We start from the raw sequence: 23,607 nt of genomic DNA, 5'->3' as shown, positions 1-23,607 counted from the left end.
CTGTTCATTTTCTTTATACAAGGTACCCGTCTTTCTGTTCATTTTCTTTATACAAGGTACCCGTCTTTCTGTTCATTTTCTTTATACAAGGTACCCGTCTTGCTGTTCATTTTCTTTATACAAGGTACCCGTCTTTCTGTTCATTTTCTTTATACAAGGTACCCGTCTTTCTGTTCATTTTCTTTATACAAGATACCCGTCTTGCTGTTCATTTTCTTTATACAAGGTACCCGTCTTTCTGTTCATTTTCTTTATACAAGGTACCCGTCTTTCTGTTCATTTTCTTTATACAAGGTACCCGTCTTTCTGTTCATTTTCTTTATACAAGGTACCCGTCTTTCTGTTCATTTTCTTTATACAAGGTACCCGTCTTTCTGTTCATTTTCTTTATACAAGGTACCCGTCTTTCTGTTCATTTTCTTTATACAAGGTACCCGTCTTTCTGTTCATTTTCTTTATACAAGGTACCCCTCTTTCTGTTCATTTTCTTTATACAAGGTACCCGTCTTGCTGTTCATTTTCTTTATACAAGGTACCCGTCTTGCTGTTCATTTTCTTTATACAAGGTACCCGTCTTTCTGTTCATTTTCTTTATACAAGGTACCAGTCTTTCTGTTCATTTTCTTTATACAAGGTACCCGTCTTTCTGTTCATTTTCTTTACGCAAGGTACCCGTCTTGCTGTTCATTTTCTTTATACAAGGTACCCGTCTTTCTGTTCATTTTCTTTATACAAGGTACACGTCTTTCTGTTCATTTTCTTTATACAAGGTACCCGTCTTTCTGTTCATTTTCTTTATACAAGGTACCCGTCTTTCTGTTCATTTTCTTTATACAATATACCCGTCTTGCTGTTCATTTTCTTTATACAAGGTACCCGTCTTTCTGTTCATTTTCTTTATACAAGGTACCCGTCTTGCTGTTCATTTTCTTTATACAAGGTACCCGTCTTGCTGTTCATTTTCTTTATACAAGGTACCCGTCTTTCTGTTCATTTTCTTTATACAAGGTACCCGTCTTGCTGTTCATTTTCTTTATACAAGGTACCCGTCTTGCTGTTCATTTTCTTTATACAAGGTACCCGTCTTGCTGTTCATTTTCTTTATACAAGGTACCCCTCTTGCTGTTCATTTTCTTTATACAAGGTACCCGTCTTGCTGTTCATTTTCTTTATACAAGGTACCCCTCTTGCTGTTCATTTTCTTTATACAAGGTACCCCTCTTGCTGTTCATTTTCTTTATACAAGGTACCCGTCTTGCTGTTCATTTTCTTTATACAAGGTACCCCTCTTGCTGTTCATTTTCTTTACACAAGGTACCCCTCTTGCTGTTCATTTTCTTTATACAAGGTACCCGTCTTGCTGTTCATTTTCTTTATACAAGGTACCCGTCTTGCTGTTCATTTTCTTTATACAAGGTACCCGTCTTTCTGTTCATTTTCTTTATACAAGGTACCCGTCTTGCTGTTCATTTTCTTTATACAAGATACCCGTCTTGCTGTTCATTTTCTTTATGCAAGGTACCCGTCTTTCTGTTCATTTTCTTTATACTAGGGCATTGCCCGTACTATATCTATATCTAAAATTATATCCCCCCCCTCTATTTACATGAAATGGTTTGGTCCAAAGCGAACGGCTTGCGAGTACAGTGACAATCCCCCCCCCTCTATTTACATGCAATGGTTTGGTCCAAAGCGAACGGCTTCCGGAGTTTGGTAAAGAAATCGCCATCGCGTGCACAAACGCGCAGGAAAGCGAATGAATCGCAAATTCGGTTTTATTAGTTTTAAAACATAGTTTAACGCCAACATAGTTTGCAAACGTGAAATAAATGAATACGCTCTCAAATGTGCCATCCGAGGCAGAGTGTGTCCTCCACGTTCGGCACACGCGATCGTTCGCTGCTCTCTGATTGGTTGAATCGTTTTTTGGACATAGCTCGGTAAGTAATTGTCCGATTAATATGAAACCTTGAAAAGGCACATCCTCGGGTCCCCAGCAATATACCTGGCAAGTTAAAAGTATATCGGACCCGTGGTTGTCGAGAAACAGCGGTCACAGACAAACAGACGTACAGACGTACAGACGTACAAACGTACAAACGTACAAACAGAGATTACTGGAATTATAGATAGACAAGGTACCCGTCTTTCTGTTCATTTTCTTTATACAAGGTACCCGTCTTTCTGTTCATTTTCTTTATACAAGGTACCCGTCTTTCTGTTCATTTTCTTTATACAAGGTACCCATCTTGCTGTTCATTTTCTTTATACAAGGTACCCCTCTTGCTGTCCATTTTCTTTATACAAGGTACCGGTCTTGCTGTTCATTTATTTTACACAAGGTACCCCTCTTGCTGTCCATTTTCTTTATGCAAGGTACCTGTCTTGCTGTTCATTTTCTTTATACAAGGTACCCCTCTTGCTGTTCATTTTCTTTATACAAGGTACCCCTCTTGCTGTTCATTTTCTTTATACAAGGTACCCCTCTTGCTGTCCATTTTCTTTATACAAGGTACCGGTCTTGCTGTTCATTTATTTTACACAAGGTACCCCTCTTGCTGTCCATTTTCTTTATGCAAGGTACCTGTCTTGCTGTTCATTTTCTTTATACAAGGTACCCCTCTTGCTGTTCATTTTCTTTATACAAGGTACTCGTCTTGCTGTTCATTTATTTTATACAAGGTACCCGTCTTGCTGTTCATTTATTTTATACAAGGTACCCGTCTTGCTGTTCATTTATTTTATACAAGGTACCTGTCTTGCTGTCCATTTATTTTATACAAGGTACCCCTCTTGCTGTCCATTTTCTTTATACAAGGTACCCGTCTTGCTGTTCATTTATTTTATACAAGGTACCCCTCTTGCTGTCCATTTTCTTTCTACAAGGTACCTGTCTTGCTGTTCATTTATTTTATACAAGGTACCCGTCTTGCTGTTCATTTATTTTATACAAGGTACCCGTCTTGCTGTTCATTTATTTTATACAAGGTACCTGTCTTGCTGTCCATTTCCTTTATACAAGGTACCCGTCTTGCTGTTCATTTATTTTATACTCTATTTCTTAAAAAGACTTTCCATGGGTAGGCGCTCCTTTGTTGAAAGTTATGTCAACCTCTCAAGAAGTTGCAGAGAAGATGAATTTAAAAGCGAATAAAGGTGAAAAAGTGAGGGTGGAAGGAAAAAAGGTGAAGGCCTCGGCCAAAGTTGCACAACATGGTGAAGGATAGATGTGGATGCCCATTACTAGTTATTATATAATCTTTGATCCTCTCCTCACTCTATATAGCCAACCCTTTCTGTTTTCCTTGAGCAGGTGACCGAAGTACTATAACTTACCAGATGCAGTTCTCTGCTTACAATTAATCAAGATTTCATATTGTTTTCTGAGATGTAAAAAATAAAAAATCCATCAGGCTTGACATATTGTTCTGTTTGAGCGTTTTATACTTGGAGATGAGCTTTCGACGTGGTCACTTAACACTGGACGAGATGTTTGCCATTTTGGAAACATCCTGGACCTCACACAAGAGCTTGTGGTCATTTTCCTCCATGTATGTTGCACTTTTACCATGATCGAGTACATTGCTATGTTTTCAACAATTGTTAATGAGGGCCCTTTTTACACTAGGCTGGTATAATGTCAAAAAACCCAAAGTGCATGGTTTGTGCTACCTTCATTCCTTCATCCTCCTTTAATCCCGCTTGCAGGTTCGCTTCTCCATGCGTCCAATCCCACTCTTTTCTCCAGTCATTCAAAGTAGCATTTCAAGCCGACCATTACTCTTTCCTATTCTTTCTCATTTTGTACATCTTATCATCACAATTCAATCTTTTATTTTTCATTTGTTCTCACATTAGGACTTCAGGTAGCCTTTTTGAGCTTTTGTGCCTCAGAGGCAGAAGTATGTTGGATATTATAGTATTATTTCCTTTATTGATCTCTGGAATGAATCCCATGAACCTTCCCACATGTCTATTCATCTCAGTTATCTGTGTTATTCTACGCCATTACCAACATGTAGGTTAAAATGTGGGGTTATTCATTCACAACCATTTATTCGGTTCCGAAGAGGAAGTTGGTCTGCCTTTGACCACACTCGGATCCCACCATTAGCGCTTTGTACCAAGTTTTCACAGATACCAGGCGTTCATATTGCGCCATTCCCTTTCCAAGCAAATGGAAGTTCAGCGGTGGATTGTGGTCTGTTGACTCTGGCCTTCAGGCAGTGTTTCAAGATGTACCCCCATAATAGAGTGGTTAGGTTTGATTTAAGTTGGGTACTGGCCCAAGCACGACACATTTTCAATGTTCTTGTCCTCCAATGGATTCGTAATATATGGCGGTTTGACAATGTGCATTGTCATGTTAGTAAACATGAGGACGCTGATTGTCTTATTCCATCGATGCCGGTAGCGTATTTTTTTCAAAATGTCACAATACGCCTTCAAAGCATTTTGAAGTGTCACAAAATCTGCATAAGCTTGGGAGTTTATTTGAAGCTTGATGTGCTGTCCAAAACATTCAGTAATACAGTGCTGTATATTGTTCTGTCGTTTCACCTTCTTATCCATTTCCCTTTCATATTAATCTGTTGGCCTTTACAGTGTTCCACATTTCACCCTTTCCAGCAAACTGTTCCACATATAACTACTCTCCAAGTTGAAAAGTGTATTTGTTTATTACTGTTTTTTGTGTACAATGTTGATGCTCATGGATGAGCTAGAACGCAGAGTAACAAAATTTAACTGTAATCAAATTTAACCATGATCAAATTTTGGCATAATCAATTTTAATTGTAATCAAATTTTACCATAAGTGAATTTCATCGTAATCAAATTTAACCAAAATCAAGTGTTACCATAATCAAATTTAACCATAATCAAATTTAACCAAAATCAAGGGTAACCATAATCAAATTTAACCATAATCAAATTTAACCATAATCAAGTGTAACCATAATCAAATTTAACCATAATCAAATTTAACCATAATCAAATTCAACCATCATCAAATTGAACCATCATCAAATTGAACCTTTCACACATTTAACCACAAACAAATTTAACCATAAACAAATTTAACCAAAATTAAATTTAACCACAAACAAATTTAACCAAAATTAAATTGAACCATAATCAAATTTAACCAAAATCAAATTTTACCATAATCAAATTTAGCCAAAATCAAATTTAACCACAAACAAATTTAACCATAAACAAATTTAACCATAATCAAATTTAGCCATAATCAAATTTAGCCATAATCAAATATAGCCATAATCAAATTTAACCAAAATTAAATTGAACCATAATCAAATTTAGCCATAATCAAATTTAGCCATAATCAAATTTAACCAAAATTAAATTGAACCATAATCAAATTTAACCATAATCAAATTTAGCCATAATCAAATTTAGCCGAAATTAAATTGAACCATAATCAAATTTTGCCGTAATCAAATTTTGCCACAATCAAATTTAGCCATAATCAAATTTAACCATAATCAAATTTTGCCATAATCAAATTTTGCCATGATCAAATTTAGCCATAATCAAATTTAGCCATAATCAAATTTAGCCATAATCAAATTTAGCCATAATCAAATTTAGCCATAATCATATTGAACCAAAATCAAGTGTTACCAAAATCAAATTTGACCATAATCAAATTGAACCATAATCAAATTTAGCCATAATCAAATTTAGCCATAATCAAATTTAGCCATAATCAAATTTAGCCATAATCAAATTTAACCAAAATTAAATTGAACCATAATCAAATTTAGCCATAATCAAATTTAGCCATAATCAAATTTAGCCATAATCAAATTTAACCACAAACAAATTTAACCATAAACAAATTTAACCATAATCAAATTTAGCCATAATCAAATTTAGCCATAATCAAATTTAACCAAAATTTAATTGGACCATAATCAAATTTAGCCATAATCAAATTTAACCACAAACAAATTTAACCATAAACAAATTTAGCCATAATCAAATTTAACCAAAATTTAATTGGACCATAATCAAATTTAGCCATAATCAAATTTAGCCATAATCAAATTTAGCCATAATCAAATTTAACCAAAATTTAATTGAACCATAATCAAATTTAACCATAATCAAATTTAGCCATAATCAAATTTAGCCAAAATTTAATTGAACCATAATCAAATTTAGCCATAATCAAATTTAGCCATAATCAAATTTAGCCAGAAACAAATTTAACCATAATCAAATTTTGCCATAATCAAATTTAGCCATAATCAAATTTAACCAAAATTAAATTGAACCATAATCAAATTTAGCCATAATCAAATTTAGCCATCATCAAATTTAACCAAAATTAAATTGAACCATAATCAAATTTTGCCATAATCAAATTTTGCCATAATCAAATTTAGCCATAATCAAATTTAGCCATGATCAAATTTAGCCATAATCAAATTTAGCCATAATCAAATTTCGCCATAATCAAATTTAGTCATAATCAAATTTAACCAAAATTAAATTGAACCATAATCAAATTTAGCCATAATCAAATTTAGCCATAATCAAATTTAACCATAATAAAATTTAGCCATAATCAAATGTAGCCATAATCAAATTTAACCAAAATTAAATTGAACCATAATCAAATTTAGCCATAATCAAATTTAGCCATAATCAAATTTAGCCATAATCAAATTTAACCAAAATCAAATTCAACCATAATTTAATTTAACCATAATCAAATTTAACCAAAATCAAGTGTTACCATAATAAAATTTAGCCATAATCACATTAACCATAATCAAATGTTACCATAATCAAATTTAACCATAATCAAATTGAACCAAAATCAAGTGTTGCCATAATCAAATTGAACCACCATCAAATTGAACCATAATCAAATTGGACCATAATCAAATTGAACCATAAACACATTTAACCACAAACAAATTTAACCATAAACAAATTTAACCAAAATTAAATTTAACCATAAACAAATTTAACCAAAATTAAATTGAACCTTAATCAAATTTAACCATAATCAAATTGAACCATAATCAAATTGAACCATAATCAAATTTAACCAAAATCAAATTTAACCATAATCAAATTTTACCATAAAATGAAATTTTACCATAAACTAATTTAATCATCATCAGATTTAACCACAATCAAATTTAACCAAAATCAAATTTAACCAAAACTAAATTTAACCATAATCAAATTTAACCATAATCAAATTTAACCAAAATCAAATTTAACCAAAATCAAATTTAACCATCATCAAATTGAACCATCATCAAATTGAACCATCATCAAATTGAACCATAATCAAATTGAACCTTTAACACATTTAACCACAAACAAATTTAACCATAAACAAATTTAACCAAAATTAAATTTAACCACAAACAAATTTAACCAAAATTAAATTGAACCATAATCAAATTTAACCATAATCAAATTGAACCATAATCAAATTTAACCAAAATCAAATTTTACCATAATCAAATTTTACCATAAAATGAAATTTTACCATAAACTAATTTAACCATCATCAGATTTAACCACAATCAAATTTACCAATAATTAATCAAATTTAACAATAATCAAATCGAATTTTACCACAATCAAATTTAACCATAATAAATTTTACCATAACACTGCCTAATTTTTTAACTTATCGTTGATTTTGTTCCTTGAATGTGGATTGTATTCAAGTTAGCCTGCCCATTCCTGAGGGTGTTTTGTCTGCACCAATATCTACTCTGTATTGTATTCTACATACTGTATTCAAATACAAATACTTCCGGGAGTAGGTGCCGGTGCCCGGGGACGGAGTTCGCTGTCTAAACATGGTAGCGCTAGGCCAGTGGGACCGCCGGGACCCACGTGCACTCACAAGTTGTTCTGCGCGTGGGCGGCAGTATCAGACCGGGGCGCCCAAACGCTCCCCGGCTAAAGTTCATCCTGAAAGCGCCCACATTGTGCGGACAAACCCCACCAAGTCGAGGGCCACGTGGTCAGGAGAACCTCGTCCCTTCTGGTCACACTTTGCCTATCGGCCGGCCTCGAAGACCGAAATTGTGTCGGTTACCGATCCTTCGGGTTCGGAACTATGCCACCCTAATTATCCCAATACAAACTATATTCTATCAAACAAATACAAAACAAATATATATATTCTATATAATTCTATCAAATTTATCAAATAGTTTGATATATTCAAACTTTGATATTTCTTTTGATATTTTGATATTTTTTAAATATTTTGATATTTTGATATTTGATATATTCAAATATATATAAATTTGATATATTTGATATATATAAATAGTTTGAAATATTTGATATAGATATATTCTATCAAACAAAACAAATACAAACTATCCCAATACAAACTGTATTCTACATAAGGCTCTGCCTTATTAAATGCTCGGTTTTGTTTTGTTTTGAAATTCCGAACTTATAATTTCTGATTTTTTCCCCTTGTTAAATTTGCTTTGAATCCCCGCAAGAGTCGAATAATATGATTCTATTTCCATAAAAAAAAAAAAAATAACCACCTTTAGAGGCCATTTTTCCCCGCAAAGCGGGGGTTGGCCTTTTTCGGGAACCGTGGTTGTTGTTGTTTTTTTTCGGTCCCCTTTTTGAAGCAATGTTTTACGGCCGGATGCCCTTCCTGACGCCAACCCTTTTTGCCGCCTTTAACGACAAACAGGGAAATATTTCCATGCAGTATTAAATATTTTATTTCACTTAAGCAGGCCCACAAATAGTATTTTGCTTCAAACGAAATAAATTACATCGATCCTGAACCTCATACGTGTTTAAGGATGCACTGTAATTCCAAATTCATTCCAGGAAACGTACTTAATATAACAAATAAAACATGATTGGTAAATTGAATGAGATGACACAAGATGAATGAACATGTAGGATTAATTATTTATATATACTTTTTTTAAAAAAGTACCACACCTCTCTACAGATTTTTTTTCAGTTTTGCAGAAGCAGTTTCTTGGCAAGGGTTATTACTGGGTGGTTTGCCATTGCCTTCCCAGCGTTGTTTATCTGTGCTCTATCCTTTTAAATGCTTGGCATCAAGCAAAGCAGAACGCACCATTTTTAACGTCTTTGCCATGACTCGGCCAGGATTTGAACCACCGACCTCCAAGACCCAGAGCTTACACTCTAACCATTACACAACTGAGACTGGTATACATATTTATTTATTTATTTATTTTTATTATTATTATTTATACAGAATCGAGGCTCGTGAAAGAGCTAACATTTATCAAACAAACAAATCAAACAAACAAGCAAACAAAGTATATAAAAAGGGGAGCGGTAGACAAGATGGGGAGAGAAGGGGAGGAAGCACACAAACACAACATTTGAGAGCAGGGACATCGGGAGATGTGTGGGAGGGAGAGGGCTTGGGGGGAGGCAGGATAGGTATAAAACGCAAGGACACCAAGGACTTCCAGGAAAGAAGTTGGTATTTCAAAAAAGTAGATTTGGGGTGAAATTAGCGGGGGTAGAAAAGATCAAGGTTTTGGATGGGGGAAGATAAGAGATGGTGGTGAACAGCTGTTTTAAAGACCTGGAGGGAGGAGTGGGATTGAAGAGAGTGAGGGAGTTTGTTCCAGAGGTGGGAGAAAAGAGGAATGAAGGAGTGAAGGTGAGCAGAGAGTCTTGATTTTGGCAGTTTAACCATAAGAGGGTTGCAGGCAGATCTTGTGCGACCTGTAGGAATATTTTGGGGACAGAGCCCAGAGAGAGCTGGGGGAGCAAGGCCGGAGAGGAGTCGGTAGAAGACGGAAAGACCACCAACCTGCCTGCGGTGAGTAAGTGAAAGGCCCTCGGAGATAGCGTCATCGCGGGAGATTCCAATGATTCTGAACGCTTTGGTTTCAACAGCGTGAAGACGAGCTAGGTGTGAGGCAGGAGCACCAGCCCAGAGAGGAGAGCAGTACTCCATTGAGCTGCGGATGAAAGCCTTGTATGTGGTGAGGAGCTCAGGTGTGCCAAGGAAGGACTTCGCACGACGGAGGATGCCCAGTCGGTGACTGGCTTTGGAGGCCAGCTTGGAAATGTGGTTTTCCCAGGAAAGATCATGGCAGATAGTGAGACCCAAAAGCTTGAGTGACAGAACTTCTTGGAGAGGATTATTCAGAAAGTAGATGGGAGGGTTGTCCAGTCGGTCTTTTCGGAGAGACATCGTAAGAGTGTGAGAAAAGAACCTTGTATATATATGTGTGTGTGTGTGTGTGTGTGTGTGACAGAGAATAAATACAAATGAAGCGAGAATTTAATAGAGGGATAAAGTGTAATAGATAAAGAAAATCAGAGTTAAAATCTAATGTAATGAGCCAGCTCGTTCATTATAGACGTGAGAGGAGCACCATGACATCCAGGGTAGCAAAACACAAGCATGCTTTAGGGCAGAAAGGTCAATGAAAGTAAACACAGAATTAGAAGTAGCGATAAGAAAATCAGTTATTATACCAAAGGATAGAGAAAGGAAAAGGCAGCAAATCAATATGCAAGAAAACAATCCTTCCATATCATGAAATACCCTTAGGCAGAAGATGCACTTCAAACTTGAGAAACCTCGTCAAAATGCTTCACTACGCCAGGAAGACATTTCCATACAAACATAGAAGAGAATCCCACTTCTTGTGCATCTTCAGATGATTAGGGCTGCCGAAGCAGTTTCCTGGCTATTGGACACAATCCTGGACAGGTCGCCACTGCAACGCAGGATACTCGAATGGCTCATTCATCCCGGTAAGCTGGTACTCATTTTGCCGACCTCGGAAGGATGACAGAGTCAACCCACCTGGTGTTAATTCAACGGCATGACAGAGACTAGAACTCAGGACCCTGAGATCTTAACCCAGCCACGTTAACCGTTAAACCAACATCAAGCTTACACAAACAGACTTGTAGAATCCCTTTCACTTCTGGTTGTAACTAAAAATGGGACAAACAAGATCTATACTAGCTGCTTGGCACCAGGCAGCTGGTATAGCATGTGACACCACATACATACATGACGTGAACCAGGGAGCAAAGTGAAGATGTGTTCATTCTAGTTTAGGTTGCCACCTTACCATGGTCCAGCAGGTATGACTTTGAAACAGGGTCAGCGGTGCTGATATGGAAACACACGGTGGTTAGGTAGTTCAACTCAAAATAAAATCAAACTTCTTTTGCAGTGCAAGAAACTGTGGGAATATCACGACTTTTATACCAGACTGTAAATTATACATGACATTACTTCTCTCAATCATTGTGTCAGCACAATCAATTGATCATATGACTGATCAAGTCTATAGGAGGCCCTGAGACGGGCTACGTCATATGATGCAACACTGGATAAAGAGGGACCCAAAGTTCTGTTTTCTATTTAGACACCATTGAACTCCCATTGAACAATGATCAGCATCATATCATCGTCGACCATTGTGTTCGGAACCACCATGAACACGAGACGTGCATCGACCAAGGAAGATCAACTCAACTTGGCTCTTGATATGGGATAGTCTCGTTTACGTCCCAGGGGCTCGGATAACTTTAATATTTTCACTAAATAATTCTGTGATAATGTCATGCAACACACGTGTTCAATCATGAGGACACATTAAACGCAGTCTCATAACAGACACAATGATACATGATAGGTGCGGAAGCCAACAGGATGTCATTCAGGTATGCTAACCGCCATGGGAACCAAGAAAAAGCTCACGTTTCGGGCATTAACCCTTCATAGTATAATCTTATCATCATTATCAGTGTGAAACAAAATACAAGGAAACAATTCCATACTAAAAAAATGCAGCATGGTAAAAAAAAAACGTTATAAGTGACTGTTTGAATAATATTTGAATAACAGTTTGGTCCAGAAGTAAGTGGGGTGGTCACGCTGGTTGGTGGACATGTTATATTATATTTAAGGGAGGATGAGAATGGTTAAATGTGTTATCATATAATGGAATGTGTGATGGGAGTTATAAATATGTGATTATACATTAAATCATTTAATGAGTAAAGTTTGATTTGTGATGTTGCATTGATGGGTTGACTGACTGTCTGGCTGCAACTGAGGTTGTGGATCTACTGATGTACCATCTCTTTATGTGGATCCATGATCGAGGTTGTGGATCTACTGATGTACCATCTATTGATGTGGATCCATGATCGAGGTTGTGGATCTACTGATGTACCATCTATTGATGTGGATCCATGACCGAGGTTGTGGATCCGCGGTTTGGAGAGGTCCTGGGCTGAAAGGATCGAAACCTCGAGGAAGAACGGTGCCCAGCTGATGATCCGTGCAGTCCGGAAACTAGTCAATTGCTTACAGGTTAAGGTTCTTGCTCTAGGTAGGGAGCTATGTTTTGAGGTTTACAATATTTAAATAAAGTTAAATATGGGATGTTGTGAAATGAAGATGCCCATCAACACAACATACTGAAGTGAAACTGAAACTGCCCATCAGTAACTCATTCAGCTTCAGTCACCAAATCACTTGCGGTGGGCCTTTTGGACGCATTGTAGAATGAAGAACTAGTCTTGCTGGTGAAGGTTAGTGTCGATGTGCGTCGGCGGTCAGGTAGAACGATGGATTAAATCTCCAGGACATTGATCGAGGTGTGCTCTCCACCATGGGAATGGAAGACATTTGGGGCATTAACCCTGCTTGCTCCGACGAATGGTTAATGCGTGAAATGTGAGCGTCTCTTTGTATACCTTAATCGATGTCCGGGTTTTGATTCTATCCACTGTTCTTTTGGAGGCGTTGCTTGGAATACCTGTAAATGTTTGCATCTGCGGGAAAAGTAAACATCAGCAGAAGATTTGCAAATAAAATTTTAACAACTTGTTACCTTCCTGATGGGCACTATCATAATGGGTATACCGAGTTAGCGGATATTTCAAAGATGGCATCATTGAGGTGAAATGGTGGGATACGGTGGCTACTGCTGCGGGTTCGTGGAGGTAATTGGGCTTGTTTGAGTCAACACTACTCAACTGATAATAAACGTTGCTTCTGAAGAACGCTCAACATCTGAAGTTATTGCAATGATGAACTCAATGGAGCAAGTCATGTTGAGAAATCACAAAAAGAAGAAGAGGCTTCTGGTCGTACCACGAAAACTAAGAAACACCGTTTGTGCAGTCGCAACAGGCCTCGATAGTGCCACAGACTCATGACTTCCAAGAGATTCGTCTTCGATTTCCAAAACTTGCTGACATGCAGTCCCTTTAAGGGGACTCGAAACACATGAAAGTGGAGTTTGTTGAGCTGATTGCACTATGGGCCTTAGTTTTTCAAGTTCTCTGAACTTGTTGCTTCTGTATGTATGTATCCCTGTAGCCAAGCAAATAGACAGCAGGTGCCATTTCTATCTGAAATAACACACCTCATCTTCTAAAAAAGTGAGGTGGGGTGTTCCCTGGATAGGACTTTCTTCAGTATGCTGATGAGGTGCCTGGTAGGTGTCGCATGATCTGAGATTGTCTATCACACACACTGTTCCTCCTCCATGGTGGAAGCGACGTGGAAGGCCGGATGCACTGGCGTGGAGAGATAACGGTACGCGTGGCATGGTGCCGTTTCACCAGCACCCAAAGTGGGGAGGAGAGGCAAGGGATCGTTGGAGAACATGAGAAGGCAAAGGGGTCAAGCAAGGGTGACTATGAGAAGGATTGGCACTTTGTCGGATGAGAAGGTGAATGGAAGGATGAGAGCAGTGAAGCTATGGGACTTGTGGAAGAGATAGGAAAAGGACGGCTGGTTCACCAGGTTCATGGTTTCAGATTTACGAAGCAGTTCTAATTATGATGCCATGTCTGCCACTCTTGTCTGGAGTACAAAACGATATTGCGTCGACAACGGAAGAAAAACAACACAACCGGAGAGTAACTTAATTAATATCACAGAAATGTCTGTGGGTCACGGCAATGGGAAAATGGCCAAATGAACCACATAATATATAGGAGATTAATGTTAGCAGACATTTCAAAAAGTTTCCTGTCAAGCATTGTACCAGACTTGAACATGGCTTAGCTTGTTGAACATGTCATATTAGTAACCGAAGGGGCAGTGGTGCCAAGTTTTCAGCCGAGCTTCTGACATGTGGCGTTACGTGCTTTGCGTTTAACCAAACGTAGCACTGACATACAAGATCAGATAATGGCTGGACATGAACAAGACACTGGACACAACCTCATCTTGGCCTCGCAATTATACAGTTATAATCAAAAATTGGTCGAGGCTATCAATTAAAAGATTCGTACATCAGGTTGCGCACCAGAAACAAACACTAGGGGTGAGCACAGACTACAGAAGCACGGGCATCAAAACAAGAACGTCGGTAGTGAGTATTGTGCGAAAGAGTACGACCCTTTCTCCATTTAATAGACTATCAGTAATTCATTCAACCTGTACAACCGACGTGGCTGGTTGGCTGTCCATCAAACGGATACCTAGGGCCTTGATCAAAACAAAAACGCACAGTCGGTTTCTCGATACATTCATGTGACATACCCGTAAGCCTACAGCAGGCCCAGCAAGGCCTCTGACAAGCAGTGTGATGGACTCCCAAGAAAATGAGATTCAAATCTCACCTCTGCCAGTCATGTGAATCAGTTGGAAACTTGAGATTCAGTTCGTGCAAATCCTGCAACCACATTGAGACATTATGTGGCTTGGCAAATGCACTCGATCTACAAACGGGGTTTCAGGAGATGAAAATACTCAAAAACTTCCCTCCTGAAGGTATCTGGACACCACTTATTAAGGGGAATGATATTCATGGGAATTGCTGTTGTGGGTTTTAATAATGGTTTATAGAATCCATGGTGTTGGTATGTTGTGAAAAAAATATGTAAATGGATATTAATTCTCCAATAATGTGTTATAAATCCACAATAATACATGATCACAATTATACAAACGCTGTAAAAATGTTCTCCAGTAGTCGAGTTGCTTTCAACAAAGGACATAAATTGTATCAAAATTGCAATAGATATGAGAGTACAATCACGTGACACCTTCATGGATTTACATTCACGTGACACCTTCATGGATTTACATTCACGTGACACCTTCATGGATTTACATTCACGTGACACCTTCATGGATTTACATTCACGTGACACCTTCATGGATTTATATTCACGTGACACCTTCATGGATTTACATTAAATGACACCTTCATGGATGTACATTCACGTGACACCTTCATGGATTTACATTCACGTCACACCTTAATGGATTTACATTCACGTGACACCTTCATGGATTTACATTCAAGTCACATCTTAATGGATTTACATTAAATGACACATTCATGGATTTAAAATTCACGTGACACCTTCATGGATTTACATTCACGTGACACCTTCATGGATTTACATTCACGTGACACCTTCATGGATTTACATTCACGTGACACCTTCATGGATTTACATTCACGTGACACCTTCATGGATTTACATTCACGTGACACCTTCATGGATTTACATTCATGTGACACCTTCATGGATTGACATTCACGTGACACCTTCATGGATTTACATTCACGTGACACCTTCATGGATTTAAATTCACGTCACACGTTCATGGATTGACATTCACGTGACACCGTCATGGATTTACATTCACGTGACACCTTCATGGATTCACATTCACATGACACCTTCATGGATTTACATTCACGTGACACCTTCATGGATTTACATTCACGTGACACCTTCATGGATTTACATTCACGTGACACCTTCATGGATTCACATTCACGTGACACCTTCATGGATTTACATTCACGTGACACCTTCATGGATTTACATTCACGTGACACCTTAATGGATTCATATTCATGTGACACCTTAATGGATTTATATTCATGTGACACCTTAATGGATTTATATTCACTTGACACCTTAATGGATTTATATTCATGTGACACCTTAATGGATTTATATTCATGTGACACCTTAATGGATTTATATTCATGTGACACCTTCATGGATTTATATTCATGTGACACCTTCATGGATTTATATTCACGCGACACCTTCATGGATTTACATTCACGCGACACCTTCATGGATTTACATTCACGTGACACCTTAATGGATTTACATTCACGTGACACCTTAATGGATTTATATTCATGTGACACCTTAATGGATTTACATTCACGTGACACCTTCATGGATTTATATTCATGTGACACCTTAATGGATTTATATTCATGTGACACCTTAATGGATTTATATTCACTTGACACCTTAATGGATTTATATTCATGTGACACCTTAATGGATTTATATTCATGTGACACCTTCATGGATTTATATTCATGTGACACCTTAATGGATTTATATTAATGCGACACCTTCATGGATTTACATTCACGTGACACCTTCATGGATTTACATTCACGTGACACCTTAATGGATTTATATTCATGTGACACCTTCATGGATTTACATTCACTTGACACCTTAATGGATTTATATTCATGTGACACCTTCATGGATTTATATTCATGTGACACCTTCATGGATTTATATTCACGCGACACCTTAATGGATTTATATTAATGCGACACCTTCATGGATTTACATTCACGTGACACCTTCATGGATTTACATTCACGTGACACCTTCATGGATTTACATTCACGTGACACCTTAATGGATTTACATTCACGTGACACCTTCATGGATTTACATTCATGTGACACCTTAATGGATTTACATTCATGTGACATCTTCATGGATTTACATTCACGTGACACCTTCATGGATTTACATTCACGTGACACCTTAATGGATTTATATTCATGTGACACCTTAATGGATTTACATTCACGTGACACCTTCATGGATTTATATTCACGTGACACCTTCATGGATTTATATTCACGTGACACCTTAATGGATTTATATTCATGTGACACCTTAATGGATTCTTGGTTTGGGATCTAGGGTTGGGATTGTGACAAGTGGGTTTTAATAATGAAACATATTTAATGAACGAAATGATTAGATTTTGGTGAAGATTCGAATCCGGATCCGGATCAGAGAATTTTTAAAGCGATTCTTCACCATTGAGAGATCGGGCTAACAACAATACATAGCACGATATTTCAAAAAGTTATGGACGGATTCGGATGAAACTTGGTGGATGAGCTGGTTAGGCGACAAGAACAAGCCGATGAGATTTTGTTTCAGGTCCGAATCCAGATCCGCCCTATCAGTGGGATACAAAACGTAAACTGCAGCCTGGCGGAGGTACCGTCTCTACCGAGTGCCCTTCTAGTTCTTCCTGTTTTCGGCCTATTTGTCACTAGCAACGTATGCGAAGTTTGTGGCTACGATAGGAGAAACATGCATTCAATAATCGGTTATAAGAGGAAGAAAGAGAGGGGCAAGTGGTGGGGTCTGACGCAAAATCCCACCCTCCAAACCCCATCTTCATTACAATATTTTCCCATAATTCTGTATGAAGATATTTTGATGGTGGGAGCAGCAAATATACCAAAATAGGTATTTTCTCAAAACGATTTTTTTTTCCCAAGTACCAAGCAGAGAGCAAGAGTTAGATAAAGAGATAATAGGGATAAGGGGATTTATATGGATAATCAGATAAGGATATTACCCCACCCATAACCCTCCTCCTTTTACGGATTGCCATCACGACATATTTTGACATTTTTCTATCTCAATCCCACAACAAAATAAAATACACAATGACACCAACCCACACCACAAATCTACAACTATCTCGAACATCGACATCTTCATACAGTTGTTACTATTGCCGCCTGTAACAAAAATGTTAAAAGATGTTGTGACTGCAGTCCGAAGGTGGACGGAGGTTATGTTTTCATCCCTGTCTGTTTTGTCTGTGAGCAGGATATCTCAAAAAGTTGTGGACAGATTCGGACAAAATTAGTGGACAGGAAGTTCAGCCATTTTTTTTTTTTTTGTATACAAGATCAAGGCTCATGAAAGAGCCAACATTAATCACACAAAAAAAATCAGACACATAAAACATATAATAAGGGGAGCGGTAGACAAAATGGGGGGAGATGGGGCAGCACACAAACAACATTTGAGAGCAGGGACATCGGGAGATCTGTGGGAGGGAGAGGGCTTGGGGGGAGTTCATTCAAACTCCTGGGTCTCACTAAAAGCCATGATATTTCTTGGACAAGCCACATTTCAAAGTTGGTCTCCAAAAGCAGCCGACTCCGTCACATACAAAGTCCTTGGTTGGCCCACCAAAACTCCCATCCACATACAAGGCCTTCACCTGCAGCTTGATGGAGTATTGCTCTCCCATCTGGGCTGGTTCCCCTGCCTCACACCTTGCTCAGCTTGACGCCGTGGAAACCAAGACATTCAAGATTAATGGAATCTTCCACGATGAAGCCGACTCTATGGGCCTATCACTACGCCATCGGTGGTCTCTCTGTCTTCCACCACCTCCTTTCTGGTCCTGCACCCTCTGCTCTTTCCATACTTTGTCGTCATTCCCCCCGTCCTTCCCCCAGGTCTCTGCAGGGCACACATGGTTCACCATCAATCCGCTTCTGGTTAAATTATCTAAATCCAGGATCACTGCTCACCTCCACTCATTCGTTTCTCTTTTCTCCCACCTGTGGAATCAACTTCCACATTCTTTTCAACCTCATCCTTCCCTCCAGGCCTTCAAGACAGCTGTTCCCCACCATCTCAGATGATCCCCAATCCAAAACCATGATCCTTTCTACCCTTGTTAACCCTTCCCCCTCCCCCACACCACCACCTCTTCCTTCCAAGTTTCCAGTTTTCCCTCCTTGGAGTTTCCTTCTGTGACCATCTTGTCCACCCCATGCATGCGTTTTTACCTCCGCCACGAAGGTGGATGGAGGTTATGTTTTCACCCCTGTCTGTCTGTCTGCTTGTTTGTTTGTTCCTTGTCAAAAATTTTTTGTTTGTCAAGTATGTTGATCACTCCGGATTTTGTATGTGTGTGTGTGTGTGTGTGTGTGTGTGTGTGTGTGTGTGTGTGTGTGTGTGTGTGTGTGTGTGTGTGTGTGTGTGTGTGTGTGTGTGTTTGTCCACTCACTTATACTTGCTTACAGTTCACAATTTCAAAGCAATCTTTACGAAACCTCACCAAATGGTAGAGTTTGTGGTCCAACAAAATCCTATTTATTTTTGAGGTCAACAGGTCAAAAGGTCAACATAGGTCAAAGGTCAACCACTTTTTCCAAGTTTCTAAAACCTTCAATTTTCATCCGATTGACTTGAAATTTGAAGAGGATTTTCATATCAGGTCACTGAATTCACCCACCAATTATTTGTGAGGGAGAAAGGATGCTTTACTGAGTGCAATTCTACTTTGTTTTCTTTTGCCAAGTGTCGCTCTATGAGTGATTTTTCATTTGTTTGTTTGTCTGTTTGTCTGTCTGTGAACAAAGTTATCTACAAAATTTTTGGATGGATTCGTACTAAATTTGGTGGTGAGGTAGTGTATGTGTGTGACAAGGACGAAATGATTATATTTTGGTGAAGATCCGGATTCGGATCCGGATCCGGATAGTAGAATTTAAGTGATTCTTCACTATTGGGAGATGGGGCCAAAAACGATACATAGCAGGATATCGGAAAAAGGTATGGACAGATTTGGACGAAACTTGGTGGAGAGGTTGTGTGTGTGACCAGGACGAATCAGTTCGATTTTGGTGAAGATCTGAATATGGATTCAGATACGAGAATGTTTTAATTAAGTGATTCTTCACCATTGGGAGATCGGGTGAAAAGCGATATATAACATGATATTTTAAAAAGTTATGGAGGAGTTATGACTAAACTTGGTATACCAGTTGGTTAGGTGACAAGAACAAGCCGATTAGATTTCGGTTCAGGTCCGAATCCAGATCTGGCCCATCAGTGGGATACAAAACGTAAACTGTTCAGCCTGGCGGAGGTTTACCGAGGTCTACTTTACCGAGGTTTACCGAGGAGGTCTACCGAGTACCGTTCTAGTTTGCATCCTGTTTTTGTCTGTTACGTCCTGATCTGTTCAGTGTACTCACTCTTCCACGAGCCATGACGATGTATACAAAAAATGAAAAGGGGGTGATAGGGATAAAGAGATTATATGGATAAGGAGACTCGAGGAACAAGGAGATTAGAGGAATAAGGAAATTATTGAGAGAACCACACCTGTATCAAGTGGTAAGTAAGAGAGACTTCCAGAAATGACTCGAACCTACAACGGATATGACCACCTACGAACTTCCTTTGCTGAAACAGACCTCAGAATATCCAACAAATTTGCACAGTGTGGGGCGAAACTAGAGTATCCAGTAGAAACCGAACAAGTACAAACAACAATATGGAATGCTTGGGTCATGGGAAAGTACTCCCTAAACTAGCTACACAGCCCTCCCTCTTGCAGTGGGACTAACACACTCACTGACACCATGGCATGGCTAACTCAGATGTAAACCACATTTGAGGTACAAAATCAATGGTTAACTTAGATGTGAAAATGCTCTGGTTACCTCAGACAAGTTTGTGAAACTTGTGCCTTTGGCCAACTAGGCACGCCAGTCGATCACAGACTCAACTAGAACAGGACTCTGTGGGGGCAGATAACTGACCAATGAAGGGGGGTCATGTGGGGGCAGATAACGAACTGATGGAGGGTGGGGAGGGGGGTCACATGGGGCAGATAACTCAATAATGCATGAGGGGGGAGGAGGGGAGGGGTCACGTAGAGCACTCCAATGAAGAAACTTCACAAACTGGTATAAGTACAAACTATTCTGGTGTTCTGCCGCACTAACAGTTTCTTGGCAAGAGTTCGACTGGATGGTTTGCCTTCCAAATAAGTACAAAACAAAGGCTAATTGAAAAAACATTGAGAATACTTCAGACAGCATCTCGTTTATTTCCACGAGACCAACCTCACTATTGTGCAATGATGGTGTGAAGATGATTACAGACAGTTTCGAGAAAGTTTTGTGATTTAAGGCTCAACAAAACCTATGATCAAAACGTTTCGCTGTGGTTATAATGCGGCCTCTGGGACTCATATTGATAATACATCAATTATCAATATAATCCCAAGGTGCATTTAGTCGTCAGATTGGGTCAGTGTGCTGATGGTCGTTCCACTGTCAGCTGCCGAATAACCCAATGCCAGGTTTTTGGTCGTAGTTTTATAATGCAGGCAGTTTGGGGCATGCCTAAAACGTGGACTTTCAATTCGTCAAGGTCTTCATAGACCCTTGCGCAGTGGCGAAATGCACCTAAATTATAATAGATTGATTTTGTAGCAGATTTTTCCTTCTGGCCAAACAGACCTGGACCGAAGGCAAACTGTTCGGCTCAGAAGGCCTTTGGTCCAAACAGACCTGGAGTAGAGTCCAAACGTTGGGCTTTGACTTAGATAATTTTAAAGCTTCGTTCTTTAGAAATTGCATATTTCTGTGGTATTTTGGGGTTTTTCAAGCTCGGGTTTTGAGTTCAACATCAAAGACTGGCAAAATAAAAATAAACACAAAGACAAGGAAATACTGCTTTTTATGCCTCAGCCGACAAAGTTGCCGGAGGCATTATTGTCCCCCGTCGCACAGTGGAGCGAAAGGGGGACTATGGTTTTCCCCTCCGTCCGTGTGTCCGTCTGTCCGTCCATCTGTCCGTCCGTCCGTGCGTGCATGCGGGCGTGCGTGTGTGCGTGCGGGCGTGTGTGCGTAAGCGAAGGACCGCATTCGAATTTGGTGTGTGGGTGCAACCCACGTCAAAATCCAAGATGGCCGCCGCCATGTATGTCTGATGCCATGTATGTCTGAACCTTGTGAGCTGAATATCTTGAAAAATAAGCGAAGTACCAACTTCTAATCTGGTGTGTGGGTGTATCTCGGCATAAGGAAGAACGCTATTGAAAATTGGGTCGCCACGTCAAAATCCAAGATGGCCGCCGCCATGTATGTCTGAACCTGGTGAGCGGAATATCTTGAAAAATAAGCGAAGTACCAACTTCTAATCTGGTGTGTGGGTGTATCTCGGCACAAGGAAGAACGCTGTTTAAAATTGGGTCGCCACGTCAAAATCCAAGATGGCCGCCGCCATGTATGTCTGAACCTGGTGAGCGGAATATCTTGAAAAATAAGCGAAGTACCAACTTATAATCTGGTGTTTGGGTGTATCTAGGCACAAGGAAGAACGCTATTGAAAATTGAGTCGCCACGTCAAAATCCAAGATGCCCGCCGCCATGTATGTCTGAACTTTGTGAGCGAAATATCTTGAAAAATAAGCGAAGTACCAACTTCTAATCTGGTGTTTGGGTGTATCTAGGCACAAGAAAGAACGCTATTGAAAATTGGGTCGCCACGTCAAAATCCAAGATGGCCGCCGCCATGTATGTCTGAACCTGGTGAGCGGAATATCTTGAAAAATAAGCGAAGTACCAACTTCTAATCTGGTGTGTGGGTGTATCTAGGCACAAGGAAGAACGCTATAGAAAATTGGGTCGTCACGTCAAAATCCAAGATGGCCGCCTCCATGTATGTCTGAACCTTGTGAGCGAAATATCATATCACTAGCAGAAGTACCCGGCATTGCCGGGCAGGGGAGGGGAGGGGAGGGGAACGGGGGTGAGGGGAGGGGAGAGGGGAGGGGGGAAGGGGAGAGGGTAGGGTGGAGGGGGAAGGGGACAGGGTAGGGTGGAGGGGGAAGGGTAGGGGGAGGGGAGGGGGAGCGGGAGGGAGGGGGTGGAGGGAAGGGGGGGGGGGAGGGATATAGATGGTTACTGGCAATTGATCACATCCACAAATGATGTAATCCACACAATTTATGTACTTTACATAACGTTAATAGGAATACATGGCCGTGTAGGTGGGAAATACAGTTTGTTTGAAATAAATCACAAATATCAGATGAAAGTGAAAAAAAAACCTATGTGGTGTGAATGGCAATGTTCCTCGCTGAAATGTGAAAAAACTGAATTACGTGCGAACGCATAACTGTAAGATTATGGCGGCAAAGTTGGAACATCACGTGATCGCTCTGAGCGAATCAGTGCGCTGCTCTGCCATTCCGGTCATAATATTCCTCGCTGAAATGCGCTGAGGTAAAAATATGGTTAAAAAATATTATGAAATAAATTTTTAGGTCGACCATGTTCGTACCAGGCTCAATGGCCATGTTTGTGCCAAATATCAAGTTCGTGACCGTTTAGGAGTCTATCGGTAACATTACACACACACACACACACACACACACACACACACACACACACACACACACACACACACACACACACACACACACACACACACACACACACACACACACACACACACACACACACACACACACAAACTGTGTTTTATATATATAGATAGCATGTTTTCTGCGTCTTCCACTTTGTCAACTCACATCACTTCCCCGACGGGGGACCGAGGCGTAACGCTTGTGTTTTCAGGTTGTCTGTCCGTCCGTCCGTCCGTCCGTCCGTCCATAACCTCGCTTTTCTCAGCAACCATATGTCCTATTGAGACGAAACTTTCAGGGTAGGAGTGACA

At 39.4% G+C, this 23,607-nt stretch overlaps 1 long non-coding RNA gene across 2 annotated transcripts in view; it reads right to left on the bottom strand.

Moving 5' to 3' along the window:
- Positions 1-10,294: 10,294 nt before the first annotated feature.
- Positions 10,295-23,607, bottom strand: part of LOC137434204 (uncharacterized) — a 37,728-nt gene continuing 24,415 nt past the window's right edge. The window contains exons 3-5 of one of the 2 annotated variants that reach the window (XR_010985817.2): positions 23,462-23,573; positions 14,638-14,690; positions 14,389-14,503 (exon numbers count right to left, since the gene is read on the bottom strand). This is a non-coding gene — a long non-coding RNA (uncharacterized LOC137434204). Of the gene's footprint in view, positions 14,691-23,461; positions 23,574-23,607 lie in introns of both variants that reach the window. The other variant, XR_013624673.1, reaches the window with a different exon arrangement.

The sequence above is a fragment of the Myxine glutinosa genome, chromosome 10 (genome assembly GCF_964187855.1).
Source record: "Myxine glutinosa chromosome 10, kmMyxGlut1.1, whole genome shotgun sequence".
NCBI lineage: Eukaryota > Metazoa > Chordata > Myxini > Myxiniformes > Myxinidae > Myxine > Myxine glutinosa.
Note: the sequence above shows the minus strand (reverse complement) of the source record. Positions and strands in the feature narration are given on the sequence as shown.